Below are 27,785 nucleotides of genomic sequence, written 5' to 3' on the forward strand. Positions count from 1 at the left end.
ATACATGTAGGCAGAATGCCGGTGCACATAAAACAAAAATAAATAAAAATTAAAAAAAAAACAAAGATGGAACATTATATAGAGGAAGAGACCCCTGAGGTACTCCTCTGGCTATGAGTGGACATGTGCCTGCATACACGTGTGCACACACACCACACGTGTGTATGGACACACTAATGTGTATGTATACAGTTGTAAAAGAACTCAAGTAACATGACACCATTTGAATTTGTGACACTGAGGGCGTATATGTGGAAAATCTTCACACATAACTAAGCTAACGTAGTTAGAAGCCCATCAGACTAGCACAAAGAAAATGGCTCACATAAAATTATTTCCATGTTGTACAATGTCTAATATTTTTCCTCCAAATGCCATTTCTCCTTTATTTTATAAATATTCAACATCAAAGACAATGGCATTTTTTTAGTCATCAAAAACACACATTTTGCTTAAGCACAAATACAGACAAAGATAACACACAATTTGAAAAATAAATCATTTAATCTGGGCATGGAATATGCCACCCCAAGCATCTGACTATAATTAAATTACTAACATAGATGCTGGAGGGCTGGAGAGAGCAGCTTAGCAACTAAGAACACTGGTTATTCTGGCAGACACCTCAGTTCAATTCCCAGCACCCACACAGTAGCCCACAATCTTCTGTAACCACAGTTCCAGGGGAATCTGATGCCCTCTTCTGGTCTCTGTGGGTACTGCATATACATGGTGCACACACGCACACACGCGCACGCACCATCTAAACATCCACCCATACACACAAAATAATAACAATTTTAAACTTAAAAATATTAAAACAAGGGCTGATGCCTCCCCAGCTACGAATTGCTGTCCTGGCCGGACTCGGATTCAGTTCCCAGCACCTACATGTATTTCACAGGGATCCAATGAAGGCAACAGGCGTGCTCAAGGTACATATATCTAGATGAAGACAATCTCTCGCACAGATAAAATAATTTATTAATGACTAAAATAAATCTGTGGCTGGCAACCAAAGCCACAGTGATGGCTGGAACCTGTGCTGTTGATGGAAGAGGGGCAATGGGCGCTTCCTGCCATCTTGAAAGCTTCATGGACCTTTACCTTTGAAACTTTCTGGGTGTCTGCAGGACAAAGTCTGTCTTTGCCCTTGAGCAGTAAAACCGTGAGAACACCCAGCAATCAGCTCCTCCGGGTGAGTAAGTAAAACACATTTGGAGCCTCAACAGCTTCCCCTGGACCACAGCATTCAAGTCCCCTCACTGCCAGGCAAGAAAGTGATATGGAAGAGACAAAGTCCACCTCTGAGCCTAGTGGGGACACGGCCCTGCTCCCTCTCAGCCGCCACAATCCCTTCCGCTTAAAAATAGGACACAGCCCATTTTCTTAGCCCCAATGGCAGACATCTTAAAGTGTCTTAAACAAAGTGCCTTTCAAACGCCTGGGAAAGAATTCTGCCCCGAGTGATTGACTGTAAGCCTGGAGATGTGTTTTCCACTAACCTCTGAAACCGGTCAGGCTTTGTCTAAGAAAGGGATGTTATAATCAGAACACTTTAACTTACTGTGATGCTGAAGTCCGTCTGACCAGCAGATCCTAAAGCAATTGAATAACCATAAATTTCACATGACTGGTTAGAAACAGCCTGAGCTCTTGAGCCCCCAGATGTGCAGTCAGCAGGGGGTGACTGGCTCTGGCAACTTAAATCATTTTCAAGACCAGAACCCAGCGATGAAGCCTAAAGTCACAGAGACTAGGAGATTTCTGAACCCAGGCAGCAATCAAACAAGGTCCGTCAAGGACCCTCGGGACATAGCTTTCTGTTAAACAAGTATGTCCACTGGCCACAGCAGTATAGTGCTGACGGGCACTTCCTGTCCTCGGTGATGGGCACTTTCTGTCCTCAGTGAGCAATGTACGCTTAGCCTCGGTGACCCCACCTGAGCACAAGTCAATCTCACGTTTAAAAGCCGAGCAAGTTTCCTGAACACTGATACCGCCATTCCTCGAGATAATAAACAGAGTTCCGGGCTGTTTCAGCAGCAATTTCACTTATCAAAACAAGCAACGGGGTGATTGATACAGCCAGGAACGGAACTTGACCCTCAGTCAAAATAATAAACCTGCTGACCAGAACATATGCATTTACAAGCAGGAAAAACTGGTAACTAAGAGTCCCCAAGGCCCAGCCTAGAACCAGGAAGCAATTCACATTTTGCCTTGAAAGCGGGATAAAACTGTATTAACCAAACCAGGGGGCCTGAAAACCACTTGAGGCTTTGCTGGGTGCCTACACCCAGCAGGAACATGGAGCCCACCCTTAAGCCCCTTCCCTTCCAGCTGGTGTCTCACATGGCCTGTTGTGAAGTGTCTCTCTATGTCACCCTCATTCCCAGCAGGAGTGATAAATGACCACATCGGAAGGCTGGGAGCCCTGGGATGCTGGCGCCCCCTCCCCAGGGTGGCAGAGCCTCAGGCATCTGGGCAACTTCAGTTCACTCCTCCTCTCCAGAGCAGCAATGCTTCCAGCGCGACTGTGGCCTGGACACTGTCACTGCTACCCACGTGACAGCGTGTGCCCTGTCTGATAGAAGAAGACCAATGAATGCTACTGCCCTGTCCTGAGCAAAGAGACAAGTGGTCTGCTGCCCCCACAGTGTGCCCTGAGCAAACCCCAAACCTAACCATCTTCACAGACTCTAGTGCCACCTTGTAACCCCACAACCATGATGGAAGCTGGCAGGACCCCGGTGCGAGGAGGGGAAGGGGGCCCTGGCTGGGAAGAAAGTGGGCCCATCTTCTACCAGGGCGATGTTTTCACAGAAATGTACATCAACCCTCCCTGCGGTTTCCATCTGGTCTACCTCAGTCCTAGACAACATTTATCAATCTTCCAATTACCTTGGGTTGTGAGAATCTCAAAAACACACCAAACTATGGCGGGGGAAAAAAGTTTAAGGTTTAATGTACAAATAGCATCTACTCAATGAGTGAGGCCCATCTCTGTGCTGTTTTGAACAGCACCACGTTTACCAACACCACACACGAACCAACTGAGCAAACCAGCCAGCTCAGTAGTCTTTAAACCTAGGAAAGACAGTGAGTGAATCACCTGACAGAGTTTACACTAGACCGAGAGCTAAACTGTCATCAGATGATAGAGGACACAGGCTCATCTTTGATCCACACCTCCTCGGAGCTAAATACCAAATTAAAAACTAATTCACCTCAAAATTGCAAAATCACCCTCAGGATCCCTCAATCTAGCAGCTGAGTTTACGGTGACTACCTGGAGATCTGGGGGCCCTCTGGGTCTTTAAATACAGGAGACAACACTCGGTTACAGGAGGTCAGTGCTCAAGGACAACACAGGGGTACCCTGGTGTTCACACCATCCCTCACAGTGCACAGGGGCAGCCTGGTGTTCACACCATCCCTCACAGTGCACAGGGGCAGCCTGGTATTCACACCATCCCTCACAGTGCACAGGGGTACTCTGGTGTTCACACCATCCCTCACAGTGCACAGGGGCAGCCTGGTGTTCACACCATCCCTCACAGGGGCAGCCTGGTGTTCACACCATCCCTCACAGTGCACAGGGGCACCCTGGTGTTCACACCATCCCTCACAGTGCACAGGAGCACCCTGGTGTTCATACCATCCCTCACAGGGGCAGCCTGGTGTTCACACCATCCCTCACAGTGCACAGGGGCAGCCTGGTGTTCACACCATCCCTCACAGTGAACAGATGCATGTGGGCACACATGCCACACCTCCCAGCAGGATGATGTCAAGCAGAACAAGAGCATAGGTCAAGAGTGGGGACCGGCAGGGGTTCCAGCCTGACCACTATTCGCATTTTTTCCTCTTTGCAGATAGGGGTGTTCACACATGCCCAGAGACCTACTGGATCTGAAGACAGAAAACCAAGCCTATCTTGCTGAGTGTCTTTAGAGTAATAATAATGCTAGAATCCTGCAATTTATCAAACATGTGGCAGAGGTAGAAGCCATGGTACAGGAAGCACCAGTCATAACCCAGAAAAGGTGATGCTGTGTTCCAAGTGTATGCAGGAGGGGCAGATCCTGGGGGTTACGTTCCTAGGTATCCCCACTGTCTCCCTCAGTGCTCAGGGTCCCAGGACTGCCAATATGGTCTCCCAGAACAAAGCTGGGGAACTATCACCCTTCAGAATCCATTTCAGCTATCTCAAAAGTAATATACTCTCCCTTCCAAAACAGGTAACAGGACAGTGAAACAGAGGTTCGTGTGGCCTGGGGACTTCCCTCACCATGCTGGCCACTGGAACCCAGAAGGCTGACAAATGGGGCTTGTCCACACTGGGACGGGCTGCCGGTATGACCACACATAAGTTTCAAAGATCTGCACAGAAAGAATAAAAACTACATCAATATTAATTCCTGGATTGCTTGCATGTTTTTAAAGTCACATTAATTTGCGTGTACACACGTAGATGTGCACGAACAAGGGAAACTGATTCTCTCCTTCCGCCAAGCGGGCTCTGAGGCTCCAACCCAGGCTGCAGGCCTTTAGCCCCGAGCCATCTCCTGGGCACTCACTTACAGGGTTAAGAAACACTCTGAAGGTATGAATTTTTAGAGACATCGTTAACTTTACCCAAGTGGACCACACTCCATCTGAAGCCTGTCTCTAAACAGCCTGGGGATAAGAGCAGCTCTGACGTGTGTGATGGTTGGAGGCAAAAAATAACATTGCGGGAGACATCGAAACATAAGAAACCCCAATCCCAGGGTCCATGACACAGGCTTCTCTAAGGTAATGGATGCTCTCTAGTGCTTTAGAGCTTCAAGGCCAAGACGACAGAGACGTCCTCACTGGGACCAAAAAGCCTACCTGTAGAAAAAGTGTGCTTGGGCCAGGGAGACGGCTGGGGGGCTAAGTGTGCTTTTGCTCTGTGAGTATAAGGACCTGGTTCAAATTCCTAACTTTTTTTTGTTGTTTGTTTTTGTTTGTTTGTTTGTTTGTTTTTAAAGAAAAGGAAAGAAAAGAAAATCCAGGCTTGGCTACATATGCCTGTGACCCCAGTATCGTGTATGGGGAGTGAAGACAGGAAGATTACTGGGGCTGTCTGGCCATCAGTCTAGCTCTGGGTTCACTGAAAGACACACACACACACACACACACACACACACACAGACGAACAGGAGGAGGAAGGGAGGGAGCAAGATGGGGATAGGCGCTCCCCCCAAATGTTGCACCTACAGACTTGGGTGTGGGAGGGGGCAGCTAGGTAGGAAGAGTTTCCAAAGTCCCTATCAGCCCCCTGGGGCACAAGGCCACTAGGATAGAAGGACCCAGACTCGGCCGAAGGCCCCAGATGTCTGGAGCCCCCAAGTCCTCTTGCATTGGTCTTCCTTAGTTCATTCTTAGTAGCTACCTGAGCCTCATGATTATCTTCAGACCAGATGGTCACATAAGTGCAGCACAATTAATAAAAACCCAGAGACAGAAATTGGGGTTCAACCTGAAGGTCAAAAAAGTAAAGCAGCCAGCCACTGGCTCTGACCTCTACCTCAGTCCAAAATGGCGATCCCACCTCCAGGAATCTCAGAATGAGACTAAGAGCTTTCTCCTCCCATTTTATATTCCTTTCTAGTGTTGGGAATTTTTTGTTGATTTTATTGAGCTATACATTTTTCTCTGCTCCCCTCCCCTTCAACCCTCTCCCACGGTACCCATGCTCCCGATTTACTCAGGAGATTTACAATTTTTCTACTTCCCATTTAGATGAGATCCACGTTAAGTCTCTCTTAGGGTCCTCACTGTTGTCTAGGTTCTCTGGGATTGTGATTTGTGGGCTGGTTTTCTTTGCTTTCTATTTAAAAACCACTTATAAGTGAGTAAGTATGATAACTGTCTTTCTGGGTCTGAGTTACCTCACTCAATATGATGTTTTCTAGCCCCATCCATTTGCCTGCAAATTTCAAGCTGTCGTTATTTTTTTCTGCGGTGTAGTACTCCATTGTGTCAATGTACCACATTTTCCTTATCCATTCTTCAGTCGAGGGGCATTTAGATTGTTTCCAGGTTCTGGCTATGACAAACAACGCATGGTTCTAGGATTAAAGGCATGCACCACTACTGCCGGTTTCTATGGCAAACTAGTGTGGTTACTGAGATTAAGGTGTGTGTCACCACTGCCTGGTCTGTAAGGCTGAGTAGTGGGGCTGTTTTACTCTCTGAGCTTCAGACAAGTCTTATTTACTAAACTACAAATGAAATGACACTACACAGAAGAACTGGGGAACCGGAGGACTCCACAGCCAACCAAACTCAGATGCATTGCTATGGTCTCCTCCAGCCTCTCTTGAAAAGTTCACCTGTAGGAATGGGAAGTGGGTCACAATTCCCAAAGTTCTCCTATTTCAAATGGCTCAGACCACGATGAAACTCCATTCTACAATAATTTCAACAGGAATAGCGGGTGCCTGGGTCACAAACCAAAGACCAAGGAGGTCGCCTGCCCAGAGAAGCCAGCTTCTAGTCTAGAAGGGTTCGAGTTTCCATGTCTACACGGGAAAAGAGGCAGAAAGAACTGCCCAACTTCCTCCGGCCGTTTCGAATGTGAAATAATACATACGGAGGAGCTCACAACAGGGCCTTGCTCAGGTCAGGTACCAGAGGAAAGGGCCCTGACACGACCTGGGCTCTCACCAATTTAAGCCTACAATAAATAACTGGCAAGGAGGATCCGCAGGGTAACTCAGCCAGCACAGGTGTTTGCCACCGAGCCTGGCACCCTGAGTTCAATCCACAGGACCCACAAAGTGGAAGGAGAGAATCCACTCCCACAGCTGGGGTCCTCTGGCCTCCACACATCTCCTGAGTGTGGCACACGCTGGTCTATGCACACACACATTAAGTAGATAAACAGGAGCTCCTTGGGCGTCAGATACAACACAAATTCAAGTGGGTCTTAATAACAAAAGCCCAAAGTCAGATATAGGGGTTAATGCTGAAGATCAGAGAAGCAAAGAGGCCAGCAACTAGAGTTCTTACCTCTACCAACACTCAGTCCAAAGGGGAGATCCTGTCCTCAGACTGCATCTCCAGGCTCCTTCTGTCTCACCAAACCTCAGACTTCCTGAGTTTCTGTCTCCTCCAGTCTTATATTCCTCTCTCTGCCCAGCCTGTCTCCACCTCCCTAGTGCTGGAATTAAAGGCACGCGGTCCCAACTGCTGGGGGCACCTTTGGGTGTGTTTTGTTTCTCTTTTAGTCAGGGTGACCTTGAACTCACTCCCCCTTCCCACCTTCACCTCCCCAGTGCTGGGATTAAAAGTGTGTGCCACCCCTCCCTGGCCTCTAGAGGCTTAGCTCTCCACTCTAATCAGGCAAGTTTTCTTAAAAAAAAAAAAATCACTACAGTTTTATTCTTATGACCTCAGCTTTTTGGTATACAAGCAGCCCAAAGGGATCGCCTCTGAAAACCTCTACAGTGTCTGCCTTGACACTCACTGAGCACCAGAGTGTGTAATAAACAGCGGAGTTAGAGCCTGAAGGAAGAGCATCCTGTGCCACACACTGAAAAAGAATGCTCTCCCCAGGAAGGACCCCCGTGGGGTCTTCCAGAATACGTGGTGCAACCACGTATTATCACCGTGGCGTGCCTTTTATTTTGGTTGCCAGAAAGCTCTGATCCTAAATCCTGGCTTATGTGTCCCCCTGGAGGGAATCTTGAGGTCTGTATGTATGAACTTAGCTTCCCACCATCATGACCAATTAATTAGCCCATGTCCTGTGTCTCATTTGTACTTTATGACATATTGAATTGTGACCTTAAGAGTTCTCAGCCTTTCACAGTAACAGATAGATAAAAACAAACTATTAACACCAACGTGACCATAATGTGATTTCAATCACTAGATACTCAAGCGGGCGGGTCACACACACACACACACACACACACACACACACACACACACCCTGTTGTGACACTAATACAGTAAGCCTTGACAGCTCTCAGTTGACACTGGCCGTAACATATTTTGAAAAGTTTTTAGGAAGTTAGCAGATTGCCCAGTATAGGGCCAGTGAAATAGTTCAGATGGTGAAAGCATTTGCCAGATTTGATACACAGGACCCATGTACCAATTCCTCTGAGTGGTTCTCTGACCTCCACACACGTATCGCGGCAATCACAGGCTTCTTACACACTTAGGAGTTAAGAGCACTTGTTACTCTTATAGGAGATCTAAGCTCAATTCTCAGTTTTTGCCAACTGGCTCACAACTGCCTGTAACTCCAGCTCTGGGGTTCCAACCTCCTCTTCCAGCTTCTCGGGTATCCCAACCACACACACGTACCCACATAAACGCATACACATAACATAAATATTTAAATAAATATTTAAAATTACTAAGCATGCAGCTTCAGGTCAACAATGAAGACACAATCCTCTCTGGAAAGTGACCATCATTCTAAGTGTGGGAATCAATCTAGACATCGCTTCTCCTTTCAGGAAACACCCAGAATGGCTGGCTATGTCTACTTGGAGTATCTCAACTGAAAAGGCTAGGGCTTTTATGCTTGTTAACAATAAAGAATAACTAAACATCACAGGCCTGTGGAGGACTGATGGGTGACGGTACCACTACAGGTCATTAATAATCACAAATGGCCACGCAGACGTCAACCAGGGCACACAAGACAAAAACAAAAAACTCCAAGCCTGTGGGCGACCAACGCTGGTCACTCAGCTGAATTACCAAAGAGAAAAGGACCCTGCTCAGGTATCTGGCCTCTGCTCCATCCTTCTACATCTCTTCTTTCTCGCTATCTTGTCTGTGTGTACCCCACTCCCTGGTCAGTTCTCTAGCTCACCAGCCCAGGACACGCCTCACCAGCTTGTCCCACCCAGGCCTCTCCGCCAACGCCTTCAGCTCCTGTTCCCCTGTTCCCCACTGAGGACAGCCATGCCACAGCTCTCAGTGTATGGCTTTGAGCACAGGGCACTGGCGATTCATCACAACGGCTCCTCTGACTCCTTTCCCTAGTCTGCTGGAGACTCCTTTCTTTGAGGCTGTCTATATCCCATGCCAATAGCTTGCTCTTACAAAACGTGTTGCTCCTAGCTAGGAATCTACAGATCAGTGAAGAACTTTCCAAACGAAAGAAGCCCTGGGTTTGCTCTCAATACGGGAGGTAAAAATGAAGTCTGGAGATGGCTCAACCAATTAAATGTTTGCCATATACACATAAGGACCCTTGAGTTCAGATCCCAGTACCTACATAAAAACGGGGCACAGTAGTTTGTTTCTAGAATCCCAGTGCTGGGGAGGTAAACACAAACAGATCCTTGGAGCTTGGTGGACAGCCAGCCTAACCTAATCAATGAGCTCCATGTTCATCAACACTTGCATGAACATGTGCGCACGCACGAGCGTGCACACGCTCACGCACACACACACACACACACACACACAGCTATTGGTATTGGTAGCTATCACTGGATTTCCTTGAAAAATCTACCCCTTTGCCCACAGGGCTGACAGCTGGCTGGCCAGGACACAGGGCTCTCTGCTTCCTCCTGGACTGCACTCTGCAGAGCTGCTATGGCCTCAGATGGCGACAACTGGCCCAGCTCTCACACAAACACTTCACTGTGGAGAGAGGCAAACACTGAACCCACGCTTTCTCTACCGTCCGGAGCTGGTGCTAAGCACCTCAGGTGAGCAGAGGGGCCGCGGTACAGGCCCTGCTTAGCAACCGCTCATTTGCCAGCCTGGAGCTGACTCAGCACAGGCGGACAACCTTGTCCTCTAGGTGGACTTTCAGCACGGCTAGTCTAGCGTGTTCAGTGCCAGGATCCTGGAAAGAAAACCAACCTGGTGCAAGGCTCCCAGGCCAAACCCCGCCCCATCGTGGCCTTGACTGAGCAACCAGATTTTCCTGCATTTCAGCACCTACAGAACCCCAAGTTCACCCAAAATCACTTCTGAGACACCTAAATGCAGTAAAGTCAAAAAAAAAACAGAAATACACAACAAAATGCAAATTATTATAAGAACACTATCGTGGTATATAGAGAGGCCCTGTATCAAAAGTAAACAAAAAGTATGGGAGGCAGAGGAACTGAGGAGAGAAGAAAACCAGACAAAAAAGGAGAAAAGCAAGGCCTAACTAAAGTCATACTAGCTCAGACCAAGAAGAGATAGCTAATAATTTATCCCTGGGCTTGGAGCACAACTCAGTGGCTGGACACTGACCTCCCACACACACACAAGGCCCTGGGTTCCATCCTCAGAGCCGCAGCAAGACTAATTACAACCCGCCCCCACGTCAGCACCTAAGGAAGCCTCCCTGAGCCAAAAGATGTACTGCACTTTCTAAAATGGGTGCCTGTTCTCGCAGCCAGCAGGACTGAAGGACCGCACCACATGTTCCAGCTGCCCCTGCACTTGTACGACGCAGGGAAAACACATGCTGCACAATTAGATCCCGAATTCCAACGGAGACAGACACTTAAAAATGTGTGCCTATCGGGAGCGCCAACCACTGACTAAAGTTGAGATTCAGGACAGCCTATAATCTTCCACCAACCTAGAAAACAAGTGATAAGCCCATCCACCAGTAAAACCATTAACATACCCCGCTTCTCTGTCACCAGGGTAATTTACAGAGGCTAATTTTAATCCTACCACTAATCCCATGATTCCACCGAACCGTCCCCAAGTTTGTGTTGCTATGGCAAGTGCTCATGCACTAGGAAGCCACTTACTGTCAGTCGGTTTTAGGAACAAGACTATTCTCCTCCCTCTAAGACTCTTCAGAGTAAAAAGCCATTTCTGGGAACAGGAAGACAATTGGGTGCCTGGGTAGTACGTTCCTCTCATCACAATGACCATTATGGCCTCATGCCAAGTGCTACTCTGGGACAGAACATCATCATCATGCTAATGGGACATGCTAAAGACATGGTAAGGACTGGTATGATTGGAATGATCCATCTGGGCCTGGGGGAACACGGTTATCAAGGAGTGATGGTCTTTCCTCACACTGGCACAGAAATACCGTAGCACTGGTCATCTCAGCGTGACTTGTGCAAGAAGCACAGCTCCATGTTCCAAACTCTAGGCAGTGCCCTGCCTACAAAGTCCACAGAACATGGCTGGGGACACGCAGATGGCCAAGCCTGGATGTTTACTCCTGTCATTGGAACAGGAAAACCAGGAAGATGAAGGCTAACGAGGCTCTCTCACATCCAGAGATGCTGGGGCCCTAGAACAGCACAGTCACACATTTGACGGTGTAAACATTCTCTTTCTGACCAGCAGGATCCTTAGTCTTACTCCCACGGGAAAGTCTCACCATGCCTACAGAGTGCTAGGTCTTCCTGAACTGGCATAATCGCTCAACACTCGATGGCAACCTATTTTCTATAAACACAAGCCTCGCTTTCCATGCCTAAATACCAGCTGAAGAAGCTGCGAAAGCCACAGCGATCTCTGGGCGCAACTTCCGACGCATCAGTGACTGGACTCAATTTCAAAGAACATTCTCGAACGCCAAAATAAATCAATGTCCAGCACAGCTCCAGTCAGCTCATGCAATATAGGTTAAACAGAACCATATGGTAAAGACAGACACATGTTGCCCTTTGCTGAAACAAAGGACAAAAATTCTTAAACAAATTGTCCCTAACCCTTTCACACGGGAGGGGGTGGCGCTGATGAGAAGGATTTCTGAAGTGCTAAGAATGCTGGGGTTGAGGGGAGTACTGCCTCACCATTAACAAATATGAGATTCAACAGGGCACCTCCATTTTTGAGTCTCTCTAGGCCTCGAACGCTAACACCAAACTGTAACCTCTAAGTTTCCTAACTCAGCAGGAAGAGGGTGGGCCAGCTGTGTGCAAGAGGCAGTAGCAGCAGCAGGTCCCCAGGGTGTGAGAGGCAGCGAGAGACAATCTACCTGTTCTGCGGGAATAAAGCACCTGCTCAACTGAGCTTGGAAATAAAACAGCAAGACAGGCACCCACCTCTTCCCAGTGCGGAGGCAGACCTCCTCCGTTCTATCGTGGACAGAAATAATCTGGACTGTAGCGACTTCATTAAATTCCTGACTCAAAACAAACTCCCAGAGCAAAATCATCTATCTACCAGGATGAACACATCCCGGAACACAGAGGCACGTCCGATGAAATGCCTTCTAGATTAATGTTTCTCCCTGTTCTCCAGTTTTGTGTCTTACTCATTACTTAACATATATTTACATGTTTGCCTTCTAAAATTAGCCGTAGTTCTAATTACGCTGCTTAGTAATTTCCAGTACCATTTGGGCTGAAGAGCAAACGCCAGATCTTTCTTCAGAAACTACTTGGAAGGCACAAAATCATACTTCTTGACAATCCCGATGTGTGCACGGGAAAGCATTTCCCTCCACAGACAAACACCAGAGCTCTCAATCTGGCAGAGAAGGCCACAGCTGCCAGAGTCATGTGTAGGCAGACACAAGGGATAAAGAAGGCAGAGTGGGCAGTCTGCAGCTGCCAATTTTCACCAGTCCTTCAGAAATATACCTCATTTACCTCAGCAGACAGGCCAGGACACTGACCGACCCAGAAAGGTGGTCATACGCCTGAAGTATGGCTCTCTGGGATAAAATCAACTTTAAAGTAGAGTTGTTTTGTAAGTTCCAGATAAACATTTCAAATTCACACTCAATGCCTCCCTTCGTTCTTCCTTCCATAAAATTAATTTTATTAATAAATTTTCCATAACAGAAATACTAGATAGGATGCCTTTCTTGAAATGGGCTTCTGGTTAACTTTAAAAATTTCTTGAAAATTCTGAAATAATCACAGCTGGCTCCCAATGACAAGAAGATTCCCCGCCCACCCTCCTGGGCAGGAGAGGAGGGGAAGGGAACACTTGGAACCAAGGAGAAAAAGATCCTACCTCCCCCAGCTGCAAAATCCCTCCTGGTGGAAGACGGGAGGATGGGGGCCAGGGCTTGAACGTGCAAAGTGCTGCCCCGCACATGCCCCTGATACTCTAAACCATGAACAGGTGGTTGCCACGACACTCCAGACCGTCTGGAGCAAAGGCTGGGATCAGAGCCCCACACTCATGGCGGCAGGACAAGTCACAGAAGCAGACTAAGAGTACAACCCTACCCACAGCCGGAGCAGCTCCAGGGCGCACATCCACACCTGCCTCCCAGCATCCCCACGTTCCTCTCCTCGGCCAGGGATACTGGCCGTTTCGGATTCCAAAAGCCCCTTCCTCCTTCCTCGGGCTTCACCACAGCCCTACATCCTGAAGCTGGGCTTGCTGGGAAAACGCAGCTCCTGAGGAGATGCAGTTCCGTGCAGCACCAGAGGGGTCGCTCGCCTGCCCTGCCAGCTACGGAGTAAGGAAATTAGTCCCTCAAGCTTCCACGTGAATAATTCTGGAAGCTAAGGTCAAAGGTCCCCAATTGTAAGCGGCCTGGAGAAGCCTAGGGAAGCAGCAAACAAAACTCCGGTGGACTCTCAACACAGCTCTGAGGTACAAGCCTGGAAGTCCGGGAGGCAGGGAATTCCCCTGCTGTTTCCAGAACTTGGGGTGGGGGTGGGGGGAACTAACAAAGAGAGGCATTTTAAGAAAGGCCTTCGTCAGAATAGCTTTTCCCAAGCACTAAAACATATAAACACGTACTTGGTAAGCTGTCTGCTTTTGAGGAAGGAATGCTACTCGCAGGTCCAAAAGTTTATACAGCAAATACCTAACAAAACAAATTTGTTTCTCTTTTCTTCCGTGAGTGCCACAAATAATGATCAAATCCGCGAGCAGCACTAAGAGAAATCTGGGTGATTTGGGGATAAATGTGGCAGAAGTAAAAGAAACAACCACAAGAGTAAAAGCCACTCTGTGCCCTGCACGGTACCAGCCATGACTGTTCTGGTTGTGAACCCAGGGACAGTGTAAGCAAAGGGTATCTGCTAGTGCCTTATTAACACCTGTCCTCTTGTGGAATCGGAAACAAAACAGTGAGCTGACCAGGCGACCCTCTAGAGGAGCAGCACTGTACCGGGAAAGAACACAGGCTGGGGCATGCTCCCTCCCTCCTGCCCAACATAATCAGCTTACATTTCAGCTCCTATTTCCACAGCCTTAAGGTAGAACGCAGCTGAAATTCTACACACAACCGCAGGTCCCACTCAACGCCACTCCCACAAAACTCTTTCTCAAAGATTACTTCTGGTAAACTGTGAATAAGGCAAAATGTATCTTGCATATGAATACACAAAAACCTACAACAACCCCTGAAACCTAGGACTGTTTTTTTTTTCCCAAGAAGGAGCCATGACTAAACTCCACTTAAGTTGCCAGGGTACATTACCATCTTCCCCCAGTTGAAGACTGGGAGCCATCTGTTAGAGTATTCCCCACTTCAAAGTATTCTAAGAATCTCTTTTTCTCCTCCACATAATTGTTGTTAAACGTAATCACGTCAAATGCTCCACTTAGAAAACTCAAATATCTCCTGGTAGGAGTCAGTAAGGCAAACAGAGTTAAAAGTTTCATTTATGAACGTGGAGACATCCTGTGACCTGTTGGGGAGGGCTCCTCTCAGTTCACTTTAATGTCTCTGGGACATAGTGGGAAGTTAAGAAATAAGATTTCAACATCCCCGGAGAACTTTTAGAGGTACCTGAGTTGCGTCTACAAGGTGTTTACAAAGAGCGGTGTTCAACAGCTGCCCAGATAAGCTACCAGGAGATCACATCAGCAATTAGTATCAGATGCATATACCAAAGTGAAAGTTTTGGGCCCCCAAGACGATTTCATATGCTAGATTTTTAAAAGCTCAGAAACAAACACAAATAATCAAAACTCCCTTCTCTCTGTCCACTGTTGGGAGCAGCGAGGAGCCAGAGTCAGTGACTGGGGTGTTTTGTTCCCTCTGGAAAGCCATGCCTACTCCTCTTGCAGCTAGCTTGATTACAGACCTACTGGCATGGGCTTCCTTTTTAGAATGTGAATGTGCTCTGAAGGCTTCAGTATATTCAAATTAGCAAGTGTAAGGGAACAAGTTCTCCCAATGAACTAAGAACATATTAGACATGTATTTATCTTAACACATCAGGATTCTAATTTGATTATCAAAACAGTTCTGAGCCTTTCCCTGAGTTCAGTTTATTCCAGAACCCATTCGAGATGGCTATGGGGTCACTGTCCTGGAACTAAAGCTGTCCTCTCCAGTGACCCAACTCACACCCCTGACACCAGGGCAGCTCAACTCCATCTCCAATTTTGCTGGGGGGGGGGGGTACCTTAGAAGTCACGCACAATAGTGTGGTATATTTAATTCTAGCCGGTCTGGGTAAATAAAAATAACACAGCTACTCTGATGAAACAATTAAAGAATGCAAGAGAAAATGAAGGAGTGATAAAAATGGGCTCTTGTGTACTGGGCAGTAGCGAGTATCATATCAAATAGCAGGCATGCCTAGTTCCTTAAAGTAACACATTCCTAAACCGAAATACTTCAATCATATTAATAGGGAGGTTTAAAACGTAATCTGTAAAGATCCTGCTCGGAGAGCTATCCTCTCTGCTTCTACGCCGCCGGTCAACGCACATCAATTTTTAAATTATATTTAACCAACATTCAAGACTTAATGGTAGGTTCATCGGGACGTGACTTTCTGCTGTACCTTTAATTAAGATGCCGTCTAAAGTTCTTCCGAGACTTGCTGGTGAAGTGGGCACCGCGAGTGGACCAGAGAAGTACAAGCCTTCAGTCCTTTGTTACTCAATGGACACCCTGGAAGGCCCGCCCCAGCCCAAGGGCACATCTGGGCTTCTAGAAACAGCCCAACGTCCACTCGGACCTCCTCTCCACCCAGACATCGATTGGGTCTCAAGCGTAGACCACAACAGCCCCCACCCACACCGTGTACCCCGCGAAGCAGTCGCCAGCACCCCGTACCCACCGGCCCCTCCCGCCCCAAATCCGCCCCTCGGGGAAAGCAGGGCCCAACTCAGGTGTGGAGACTTACATAACCGGCCCCCCGGAGGGGGGGACGCCTCCCCTACCGACCCACCTCCGACAGAACAAAGTGAAGTTGAAAATAGAAACCCATTACCTGGCCTGCCCGCGGGGCTGGGCCGCCAAGCTCCGCCGCGCCTCCGCTAGCCCCCCGCCCGGCCGGGCCAGCCCCTGCCCGCCCACGCATGCCCACGCCTAAGCCCCACGAGCTCGCCGCCCCTCCCCTGCGCCCCCCCGTACCCACGCCCCTCCCCCACGGCCCGCGCCCCACGGCCCACACGGACCCCAGTCTTTGTTACGGTGCGAAGTTGGGCTTGCGGGTCCCCGTCTCTTTCACTTCTTGGGTTACAGTGCAGGCGTGTGACGTCCGCTGCACATGACGGGGGCGGGGGGCGGGCGCCGGAGAAGAAGGGGGGCGCGGCGGACCCGGGGGCCTCCCCTTCGGCGCCCCGCCCACGGCCCGCCCCCCACAGCCCGCAACCCAGCAACAAGCGGCCGCCGCCCCCGCCCCCGGGACAGGCAGGTGGGTGTCCCGCCTCCCCCAGCCGCACGCCACGCCTCAAGGGCGGGCAGGTGGTGCCCCGCCCCCGCGCACCCCCCCATACCCCCACCAGTCACCCAGGCCCACGCCCCCACCCACCCAGAGGCGCCGGGCGGCCGGGACGCACAGAAATAGGAATGATTTAATGCAACGACATACCCATTCCTCAAGCCACCAGCTCTCGGAGATTGGAGAGAGGGCCGAGAGGGGTGGCAATCCGGTAGGGTGGAAACGGCCCGCGGAGGAGGGAGATACGCGGACCGACAACACCTAGTAACCGAGTTGGAAATCTCAGGAGTGGAGAGGACACCATTGAAGTGAGCTCGGTGCATCCAGGCACTGCCCACCGGGTGTGGACACTGTGCCTTCCAAGGTCTGTGGCCCCACAGGGGTCTCTAGGACGGGGAGGCGCACGCGTGTATTTAACCCAACATGGCATCATCCCCACCAACCCCCCCAAGTGAATCGCGAGGCAGACCACCGAGCGCCCCCAAGGCCCAGGACTTAAAACACAAAACTAGGCAGTCCAGGTCCAGCCCGTTCAAGTCCTGAAGTGAGTGCCGCACTAGTCACCCATTAGGTGTTCCTAAGGGCGGCGCAGGTTCGGGCAGTAGGCAGCATGGTGTGGCCCGTGACACACTCTGCCCGTGATATGTACCCGTTGTGCAGAGCAGACACAGCCAGGGCAGCACCGGTAAGACCGGTGAGCACCAGAACTTTGATTAGCCAGGCGCAGTTCGCAGTCTAGAATTTGCCAGGGACTAAGTATCACTCCCCGCGAGAAAATGAAATCGGAAGTTGGAAGACGAACGGTGCCCTTCAGTTTTAAACGCAGTGAACATCCTTTTCCACGACCCACGATCTCTGCACGTGTGCTATCGGCAAGGGGCTGCAACACGACCCCACTGGCGCCCGGAACCAGGCGGATGGAGCTGCTCCTGACTGCCCAATGGTTGAGAAGTATTATCAATCGTTCCTCTTTCCTTCCCGTGTGGCAGGTTTCGACTTGAATCCGAAAGTGCCTCTACTGCCCAGTCTTTGCAGGAAGACGTTGGGAGGGGCCAGGGTCGCCACTTGGACTGCTGCGTGCGCATCTAGCTGGACAGACTTGGATAAAAGCATGTCCACGTCTACAGCACACATCTGTACAAATGCGGGAGCCTGCGGATGCGCGCGGCTGGCCAGACTCTGCGCCGACACATGGACGCGAGCACGCGCGTGCGCGTACACACACACACACACACACACACACACACACACACACACACTCACACCAAATTACCTCCGGGATAGAGAAAGCTGCTGCGGATTGGCCGACAGAGCCGTCACTCACACCCAGGGGGCAGGGAGACTTTGCAAGGCAGTTTCTTTTCTCTCTCTCTCTCCCCTCCCAGTCGTTCTATTTAATGGTAAAACAACAGTAGAGCTCTGAAAGTTAGCCATCTATGCGGAGTTGGTCTCCCTAACGAGGCCAGAATCAGAAGTTACCATTTAAATATATCCCGTAAGTCCACAATGGACGAAAAGGGAAATAGGCAGCCGGAGCGAGGAGTCTGGAGCAAGGAGGGGGTGGGGGGTATCTGGGCGGGTAGACTCGGGGTAGAGTGTTCTCAACGCCCCAAAAGAGACTTCGACCTTTGAGAGATTTAATAATTAAAAAATGTTTTCACGAGTCGGTTTATAACATATGTTTGTCCCTAATTTTTGGAGTCATTATTTTATTATTTAAGCATGCTGAAGCAAGCATGTTTCCTTAAGAAAGAACTGACCTATTTTTGGCTGGAGATAAACGATCATGTTAACAGATGTTAATCTTGTAATCTGTTTTTCCTGTAAAGCACTTCACATACCCGAGCTTCAAGACCTTAAAAATAACATCTTTTCCAAAAAGACCTGACGTCACAATCCACTCCCTGGGAAGAAAAAAAAATCACACTCCCCTCCAGTTTTTCTCTCCCGCAATGATTTCAAAGACATTAAATCTTTTCACTTTATAAGTACCGATTTGTTCTGCCTCAACTCCCACAGGCTTTTATTTGCATTTCAAATTCCACAGGTTACACCAGTCGCCTTTTCAAAAGAAAAAAAAAACGTAAACTAACAATGAAGCCGTAAATGGCTTTTTGTGCATCTTATTTAATAAGACACCGAATGAATATATTTTAAAAGAGGGGGCGAGCAAGTTGATCTGCGCTCACCCGGAGACCAAGTGACTCTTCCTCAGCAAACCAGGCAATGAGTTAGCTACACACACAACCCCGAAGCTGGGGGTTGGGGGAACTGGGCTGGTCGGCTGCGGAGAGCTTGTTAACGCTGGTGATGGATGTGGCTGACTTACAGACCCACATATTTCGGGTAAAAGGCTGGTTCTCTGGAGTCCTAATTGCAGGGATCCACTGGATTCCCAACTCACAAAGCCTGGTAGTCATCGCACGCCAGCCTTCCTCCATGAACCGCTGTCTTAAAGACCCCACTGGCCTGGCTTTTGACAAACTTATTCAGACAAAGTTTCTTTAAAACTTGACGAGGCGGTTTAATCTAAATACTGATCTTAACTATTCGGTATGTTCTCCCTGGAAATGGCAGAGGAGGCGCCTTTCCAACCCCCACCCCGCAGTATACACCCCTCTGCATTCTCTTTCACACACCAGGGTGTAATTCGTGTGTGTATGTGTGTGTACACATATATACATATATATGGTTATCAATAAGGCCCCCACCCCCACTCTACTATACCCCAGCAAGGCAAAGCGCAATTCCGAGGAGTCCCCGCTGCGCGGATCTCCTTCCCACCCCACTCCGAGTCACTTCCAGAACCTCGCCCCCGCCCCCACCCCTACGCGAACTTCCCTTTCTAGAGATCCCACTTCTTTAGTGTTAGGGTCACTCAAATCTCCCCGCTGACCGGCAAAAGCCCAGGGAGGGGACAGTGAGAACATCCCCCCCCCCCACCGAACACAAATACGCAAACAAGTCCCCTAGGCAGCAGCGCTCGGTGCCCACAGGCATCGATCCCCTCCGCCAAACCCTTAATAATTGAAGCGGCTCCTCCGGCCCCGCCGCCCATCACCCACCTTCATTAGCCAGAGCGTTTTACTTTAAAGTAAGGCAATTTGCTCTTTGTCTCCTAATGGATGAGAGCGCATCCGAGCTCCCCTCCTCCCGCGTCGCCTTTGACGAAGTGTACAAAGCCAGAGCCTCTTCCGCGCTCCCACCCCGGCCCCCACCCCGCCCCTCCACTGCGGTAAAAGCCACCTCCCGGGCGTTCGCCCCGCCACCCGAAGTTGCATCTTCTCCTCTCCTGGAATTGCCGAGCGGAGTAACTACCAACACAGAAAGCCAAATCCCCCTCCTGGCGCCAGGGACCGTCCACAGGGCGCGCCCCCTGCCCAGCACGCCCCCACCCCACCGGGCACAGTAGGGTCTTGGGCACGTTGTGGGTCCCGACCCTCCCGGCCCTGCCTGTCGATACGCCCTCCCACGGGCCAGGAAGCGCCCCCGCCCCATGGCCCCTACCTTGGAGGGGAGGCGGCGGGCCCCGGGAGGAGGACGCGCACGCCCCGCGCATCTGAAGGTGAAGCAGAGCGCCCGCGGCGCCGAGCCGAGCGCTGCTCTAGACCGACCGCGCCAGCTGCGCCCGGGCGCGGGGGACGCGCGAGGGCGCGCGGGACCCGCCACGCGCCCGGCCCCCCTTCGCGCGCCGCGCGCGCTCCCGGGACGCACCCGCCCCGCGGGGGCCCAGGCGCCGACAGGGCTCGGAGGGACTGCACCGAGCAAAGACCGGGACCCGGCGTCCGCGGCCGGAGCAGGCCCGAGGCTTCCCCCAGCCCGGGAATGGTCTGCCCTGAAGGAAACGCACACGCTCCACTATTGTCTCATCAGCACAAAGTTCTGCCACACTGCGGAGAAAGTCTGGAGGCTCACGATGACTCAGACCCAGATAATTCCTCCCCTAATAGCACTGAATCACGACGTCCGCGGCTAGTGGTCGCCCCTCAGCTTCAGGTCTCAGGTTGCCGCAGCTCCAGTTCCTAGAGGCTGTTTACGCGCGAGCACACCACACACACACACACACACACACACACACACACATCCATACGTGCAGACGTGCCTGGGATGCATGTCCAGCCTTCTCAGGCACCTGGACGCTGAACCTGGAGCCCAGATTAAACCGTGTCCACCCTTCCCGCGTGTCCCCTGAACTTCAAGAGAGCGAGTCTAGGAGTCCTGCATGCAGCGGGAAGAACAGGACAGCTTTGGGGCTGAGTGGAGCTTCGACTGTGGCTGTTTACTCGTGTCTTCAAAGTTCAACTCATTTTGCTTTGGTTCTGAAAACTTCATTTGTGTTTCCCCCCCGCCCCCGTGTGCGCCCTTACTACTCTCCGTGGGTCGTACTTGGTGACGATATATTGAGTCTGTGAATCAAAACCTTGATTTGACTCTCCCGAAGCTTTCTTGGTACTTGGCAGGGAGGGGCTGCGGGAGGGGGGGGAGGGGAGCGGGAGCAGAAGGAGGAGAGAGGAGGAGGGGCCGGGGAGCGCGCCCCGCGATCCGCGGTGACGTAGGCCAGGGGAGCTGTGGCCTGCGGAGGGGCACTATCTTCTCCCACCAGGCTCTTGGCCATATTGTTCGGCTGCTGCGCGTGATAACTCCGCAGTGGAGAAGCATTCGGGCCAAGACGCCGGAGTTGGCTCAGCCTAACAATCGGCGCCAAGATCCGGGCGGTTACCTTTCCCAGTGGCTTTTCCCGGTGCCTAGCCCTTGCTGCTAGTGCAGCTCAGGGCCCTCCCTGGCCACTGGTTTTGCAATAGAAACTCCTGTGCGGACGAGCTGCATAGGGCGGCGCTTGTACCCTGGCAGAGCTGGCAATCGGGCGGGGGCCTGGCTGAGAGTGAGATGTTTCCGTGTGCAAGAGTGTGTTTCCGCCGAGGAGGGGGCGCGGAGGGAGGAGGCCCGCTCGGAACGGCCCGCGAATCATAAAATGTAAGCCCCGTGTGATTAATGGTGGGCACTAATTTGGAAAGCAGGCGTGTTAAAGGTCATGGCCAATTGTTGCTAGTTACAGCCTGAATGCTTAAGTGGGATGTATTCCTGAACAATCACATTTAAGTCTGATTCACACACACACACACACACACACAACTATTGACGTGCCCACAATTCATTACAATACCCTGCGAAAATTCACAAGAAAAGCTTCACCCAACTCAGCTAATGACATGAGTAGAAATAGCATGTGTAGATGTTACATGTGTGTACACAGTCTCCAACACAGACTCAAATATGCACAGCACAAATTTTAATTGAGGATGTTGGGGAGGGGTAATATTTCTAAATCGATACTGGCTCATAGCTGAGTCCACGGCACGCACGAGACATCTACCCACCTCTTTTGCTCTAGTTTTTGACTACAAGTTGCATTAATAATTCCTATGTGTTGAAAAATTGACAAGTTAGAGTAGTAAACAGTAAGAAAAACAAACCTCCTCTAGTACAGTTCTATAGTTTACATGACGTGCCTCCTTCCTTCAGCCTCTCCCATGGGATTTTACCCCGTGCTTCCTCTGTCTACAATAATATTGTGCTTCCAAATGGTTTTCTTGCACACTTCTGGACAATACATTCGAAATCTGAGAGTGAAATTTGAGAGATGGTCAAGAGTCAGATTCGCGTGCCCATGAGACAAACCTGGAAAAGGCAGCCTGAAGGCCCAGCCAGTTTGTTACTAAGTTGAAATGTGTTTTTCGGTTGTTGCTCCAAAGCCACCGAGGCCATTTATTGTCATCATGCAGTACTAGATTTCTCTACACACAAAGAACTATGGTAGAAAATGAATTCGAGAGGGTTCTCGAGCTGTTGGTACAACCATACTGCAGCTGTTTCATTTCTTCAAATATCTCTTTTTAAAAAAAAAAAAAGCCATTCAAGATTCAGGACACCTTCTATGCAAACCCCTGGGAGTCCTTGGGGGTGCAGGGGTCCTCTTGTTCTGATTTAAGTAAATTAGAATACTGTAGCTCAGCAAAGCAGCGATGTTAATGGTTAACATTTGGATATCTATAACGTTAACCCGCTGATCCTTCTGGCTGATGAACAGGAAAGGAAGAAAGCACCAACTCCCCTCTGCTGCCGCCGCCGAATGAGTGATTTGGTTCAGTGTTTGAAACTCTGCTCCTTCCAGCGATTTGATGGGGAAACTGTGCTCCGTGATCAGGGATGTTTAGATAAGAAACGTTCTTAGGGGGTTCCAGTAAAGAAGAGCTAAGAGTAAAAAGCAAACAAAAAGCACCACTCCCCTCCCCCAGAAAAGGCCTTGCCTGTCTGAAAGCCTGAAGTGAAACTCTGCAATCGAGCATGAAATCCAAGGCAAACTACCAGGATCTGCTAGATAGCCAGGCTCTAAGTGTGAGCCCTGTGGAGGCCAGCGGGGGGGGGGGGGCACGAACACAAATATTAATCCTATCGCTTTGAATTTATTAAGACCGTGTGAATTATAGCTCAAGGAGGGTGGCATTATTTACCCAAGCCCAAGCCCAGGGCAATCTTTTGCTCTGTAAGCTAACTTAAGTGCACAGAGAGAACGTCAAAAAAACCAGGAATTCATAGGGAATGCAGTCTAAATTTGATTTACATCGCCAATGGGTATTCCTGGGTGTTCCATGTGAGGGACAGGGTTAAATTGTTGGGAATAAGAAACACCTAATGTAGAAATGGAAATTGGATATTTGCTGCTATTTCAAAAATAGTGCCCCATTCCCAACTTGGTGCTCTTTTGAAAAATCTTCCCTTCCCTTAGAGTTTAAAAATTCTCTGTATTGAGACTCCAGATGAGCGAGGACTAGCATCTCAGCTTGGATATGTTGGTAGGAAGTTAGCTGTCAATCACCCATCGGAGGGTGGGGAAGCTGTGCCTATGTCTTAAAGGCAGTCTTTTGAAATGCTTCCCACCTACGTGAATCTAAAGCTGATTGTATGAGACGTTTTCATCTCGGTTTAGACTGTCTCGGTTCTCTTCAATCATCGTTCTGTTTAAGGGGTGGCTAATAGAAACGTAGTGGTGAACTTCTTGCGCACACACACACACACATTTCGACACAACCACCTCTAATGGGAACTGTGCCCAGATAGTCCTCTGTTTACACTAAGGGCAATCTTCTCTTCTGTAGTCATTTATATACCAGATAATGCAGGGACAATGATTCCATCAAAGTTGAGATCTTCATGTTCTTTCAAACACTTGTGAGAATTTGTTCAATCCCCCCCCCCTTTCGAATCTAAGCCTGAGGATTCTGTACAAATTGTACCCATGTGTGCAATGACAAGAATGCTTTGCTCAGTTTTCCCCCAATGCAGAATTCTTAAAAATTTTTCTCATAGAATCATCATTTAACAATCTTTCCCTGATTTCTTCACAGGAGTAGAAAAACAAGCAAATAAATAAACACTAAGAAATCTGCACACTGGCCTCTACACTGTCCTTAGTGTCACGCAGCTTTTCTTGTGCTGATTTTTGCTGTGGTTATCTTTAGCAAACAACACTGTTGAATCACAGAGCGAGCGAGTCCCATTCCCAACTGAGGCACAAATGTTGTGGAAATTATCCAATGTTTAAGCCAGGCAGCGATATTTTCTCACTATTTGCAGGTTTTGGTGACTTCACAGCAGGTAGAGGACCCTCAAGTCTGTTCCTAATTTCATCCTAACTAAAAGGCCCAGCAACAGCTGGCTTCAGAATAGCTGACCCTAGGCTCCACAGATGTGGGTCAGGGCGGGTTGAAGAATAAAAGGAATGGGGCTACAGAGCAGAATTCATCAAAGGAGAGACAAATTCAGTAAGTGTTCGCTTCTGAAAGAGTCCCCATGTTTGGGAGAGGGAGGCTGTTTTCTGTGAACTTCTGTCCCAACCCCACAGCACGGTAAATGCCTCAGCAGGCAGGTTGTGGCCTATTAACATCTCACATCCCTTACAACAGCAAAACCCTTGACTGTCTCAGCCCCCAAATCTCATTAGATGTCGCCATGCATAACTGATTACATGTGCGCATTGACGGGAAACTTTCCCAACAGAACTGAAAGGAGACTAAGAAGCGGCCATGTCTCCCTCACTGTGGTAGGCTCAACACACTTTTCCTGAAAGGGGAAGAAGCTCTCAAAGGCCCTTCCCTGAGACGTGACACATTTGTGTTACAGTTTAAAGGACAGCAGCCGTGGCTCAGAGGGGTCAGTAGGAAGAAAGTCAGTGGCCACAGGATATAGGAGACTTGCCCAAGTTAGGGACACTGTGTTGAGAGTCTGGGAGCAGTGGCTGGAGTGGGGGCTCAATAACCACACAGAATGGACACCTGAACCGTTTTTAAATACACTGCTGGCACCTTTCACAAAGTTGTATAAGTATCTCCACAGTGCCGGCCTGGAACTTTTCCGTCACTTCCAGCAGAAACTGCAAGCCATTAAACCCTTCGGCTCTCCCTCCCCTCCCCCAGCCCCTGGCATTCATCACCCTCCTTTCTGTCTCTGCAAGCCCCTCCAGTACTTGTCCTTTTCAACAAGTATCATTTCCCTTCCATCGAGTCCTCGAGGCTCATCCGTGTTAGAGAATGTAGCTGGATGTAATTTTGCTTCCTTCAGGAAAGGCAGAAGTAGGCTAGAGACGAAGGGTTGGTAAATCCTCGGTTACAATGGCTGCCTGGTGCATCCACAAAGCCTTGAATTCAATTATCAACACTGGGGAAAATGATTATAAATGGAAACAAGTAATTTGAAAAAGCAATAATAAACTTGTTAATGAAATGGCTAGAGCTTCTCTAAAAACAAACCTCAGGAATTTTTCTGTGACCCACAGTGATTGATCCCCCTCTGGCTGCCTTAGTCTCTGCAAGCCTCATAAGCATCAGCAGGAATCCAGCCCTTCTTTCCACCCCGTGGTACCAGCAGGCCTGTGTCTACATGAATCCGAGGCCTGCTTTGAGTCAAGTTCTCTCTAGTTAGAATCTGTAGTTTATTTATGACTTATAAGCAACCTCTTTTAAAATAAACACACACACATACCCTACCCGCTCCCAAAAAAAGGATAGAAAAATGGAGGATATATGTTAAGGCCTATAAATACAAAGGAACAGAGAAATTAATGTACCAGGCATTGGAGATGTATTAAGAAACACAGATGGGGCCTGAGTAAATTCAAACATCCTAGCCTCAAAGAAGAACCTTTAGCTAGAGCTGATTTCTCTGGAGCCAGAACCCAGCCTGGTCTCTAGGCAGTGTGGAGGTGACCCACTTTCAAAGGAGGGTGCTCCAGGGGTACCCAGGAGGCATGAGGACAAATTTGGGGATGCACACGGAATCTTTCGGAAACACATGGTCTGATCTCTACTGAGTCAATACCGCACAGGCTCCCACTTCTGCACTTGTGGTCCTTGTGACAGCATCATGGGACCAGTGAGAGGCGCGGGGAAGCAGTATGAGCCTGCCAGACACTTCTCTCATTATACACCTTCACAGTATCTCACGCCGGCCATAAGCATTTAGACAGACAATAAGGCCAAGCAAAACGGCAGCACTGAGGAGGCCGAGACAGGAAGATCAAAGATCAAAGCCATCCTGGACTACCTAAGGAGATCCTGCTCCAAAAAAAAAAATCATATAATAATAATGATAACAACAACAATAATAATAATAACAATAATGGAGTATAATATATAAAGTATAAGCAAACGTTTGCTACTTTTTCACAACTGTATCTTTGTTCATTGATTCCACATTTACTCTTGAAGTCTGGCATTAAATCAAGTGCTAATTATAAAAACAGAATTGATTGTATGCTTATTATCAAATAACCTGCAGTCTGTGAGCCATATGCGCCAAGTGCAGCTAGGAATCCAGTCCAACACAAAACTGTAAGCTTCAAACATTATGAGATTTGTGTGTGTGATTTTTCCCCCAGGTCAGTTGTGCAGTTCTGGGCTGATGTCAAAAGGCTGGTTTTAGCTGGGGAGAATCCCACAAGCAGCTGTGTTTCGTGCCATTTACTCTGCTCCAGTAACACAGGAAGAAGGGGCTGCTGTTAGCCCATTTCTCAGATGCCAACAGAGGATCTCAGAGTTCACCCAGGAGACCAGTGGGGAGAGCGGGCAAGCAACAGGGCTGAGGCAGAATGCAGTGGTCTCGGCCATAGCCACAGTACCCTCTCACCTGACAGAAACCACAACCCTGCCAGTGAAAGTGTAGTTCTATAAAAGGCAAAGCCAGCCCTGGGCTTTCCATGATACTCACAAATCCCATATCTACCGCTGTTCTACTTATTGGCCATTTGTGCTTATGTAAACTTTGTGATGTCTTCAGAAACCACCCCCAGCATGGCCTACGTCAGCAGCCATCTTTACCACCATCCCATGCTTTTGCATCTGATGTTCATCAGGCTGCCAGCTGTGGTGGACAGAGCCCCCTCTGCAATGGCCAGAGCCCCCTCTGCAGTGGTGGACAGAGCCCCCTCTGCAATGGTGGACAGAGTGCCCTCTGCAAATCTCATTTATTTACTCTCTTGGAGTTGAACCAGTTTTGGAAAAGAAAAGAAAAAGTTTAGCATACACGTGGCATGGCAGTACACCACTGGAATCCCAGCCCCAGAACGCTGAGGCAGGAGGATGGTGAGCTGATGGCAACCTGGGCTACATACTGAGATTCTGCCTCAAGTTTTAAACAAGCAAAACATACATATTTGAAATTCAGAAAGCAATCAGGCCAAGAAAAATAGAGAAAACGAACGAAGCAGGGCGGGTGTGGACTCAGCCAGGGTGAGCACAAGACACTCTGGTAGGTCAGAGATAACGGAGATTTCCCCTCACTGTGTAGCTAGTGGGCAAAGCCAAGATGGAAGCACATTCTTCACAAGATCTGTGCTGCCTGTAAACCAAGACTCTGTGGGCTGGATTCCCAGCGCTGCTACCAAAGGGGCAAATTCCTACTTTCTCCTCTTTACTGCGTGGAGGCAAAAATAATCAACTTATAATTTAGCAGAAATTGATACTGACTATGTGAAAAGTGGGAATTACTATGAACAAGAAATGTAACTGTCTACAGAACAAAGGGTACTGGGAGGAGGAGAAAGGAGTGGCAAGGGGGGTGGGGTACAGGCTCCAAGGACCTTATATGCTGATATCAAAGTGCCCTTATGGAACCCAGAGCCATGTGCAATTAATATTTGCCAATGAATTTTTAAATTGC

At 49.2% G+C, this 27,785-nt stretch overlaps 1 protein-coding gene across 5 annotated transcripts in view; it reads right to left on the reverse strand.

Moving 5' to 3' along the window:
- Znf516 (zinc finger protein 516) overlaps nt 1-20,213 on the reverse strand; it is a 101,378-nt gene extending 81,165 nt beyond the window's left edge. Inside the window, exon 1 of one of the 5 annotated variants that reach the window (XM_075968139.1) lies at nt 20,079-20,213. The gene's annotated coding sequence lies outside the window, so the exon portion shown is untranslated. Of the gene's footprint in view, nt 1-15,686; nt 15,775-16,305; nt 16,389-16,721; nt 17,724-19,636; nt 19,725-20,078 lie in introns of those variants that run through there. The other 4 variants (XM_075968142.1, XM_075968141.1, XM_075968138.1 and 1 more) reach the window with 4 other exon arrangements.
- Nucleotides 20,214-27,785: the final 7,572 nt, after the last annotated feature.

This window comes from Microtus pennsylvanicus, chromosome 4 (assembly GCF_037038515.1).
Source record: "Microtus pennsylvanicus isolate mMicPen1 chromosome 4, mMicPen1.hap1, whole genome shotgun sequence".
NCBI classification, from domain to species: Eukaryota; Metazoa; Chordata; class Mammalia; order Rodentia; family Cricetidae; genus Microtus; species Microtus pennsylvanicus.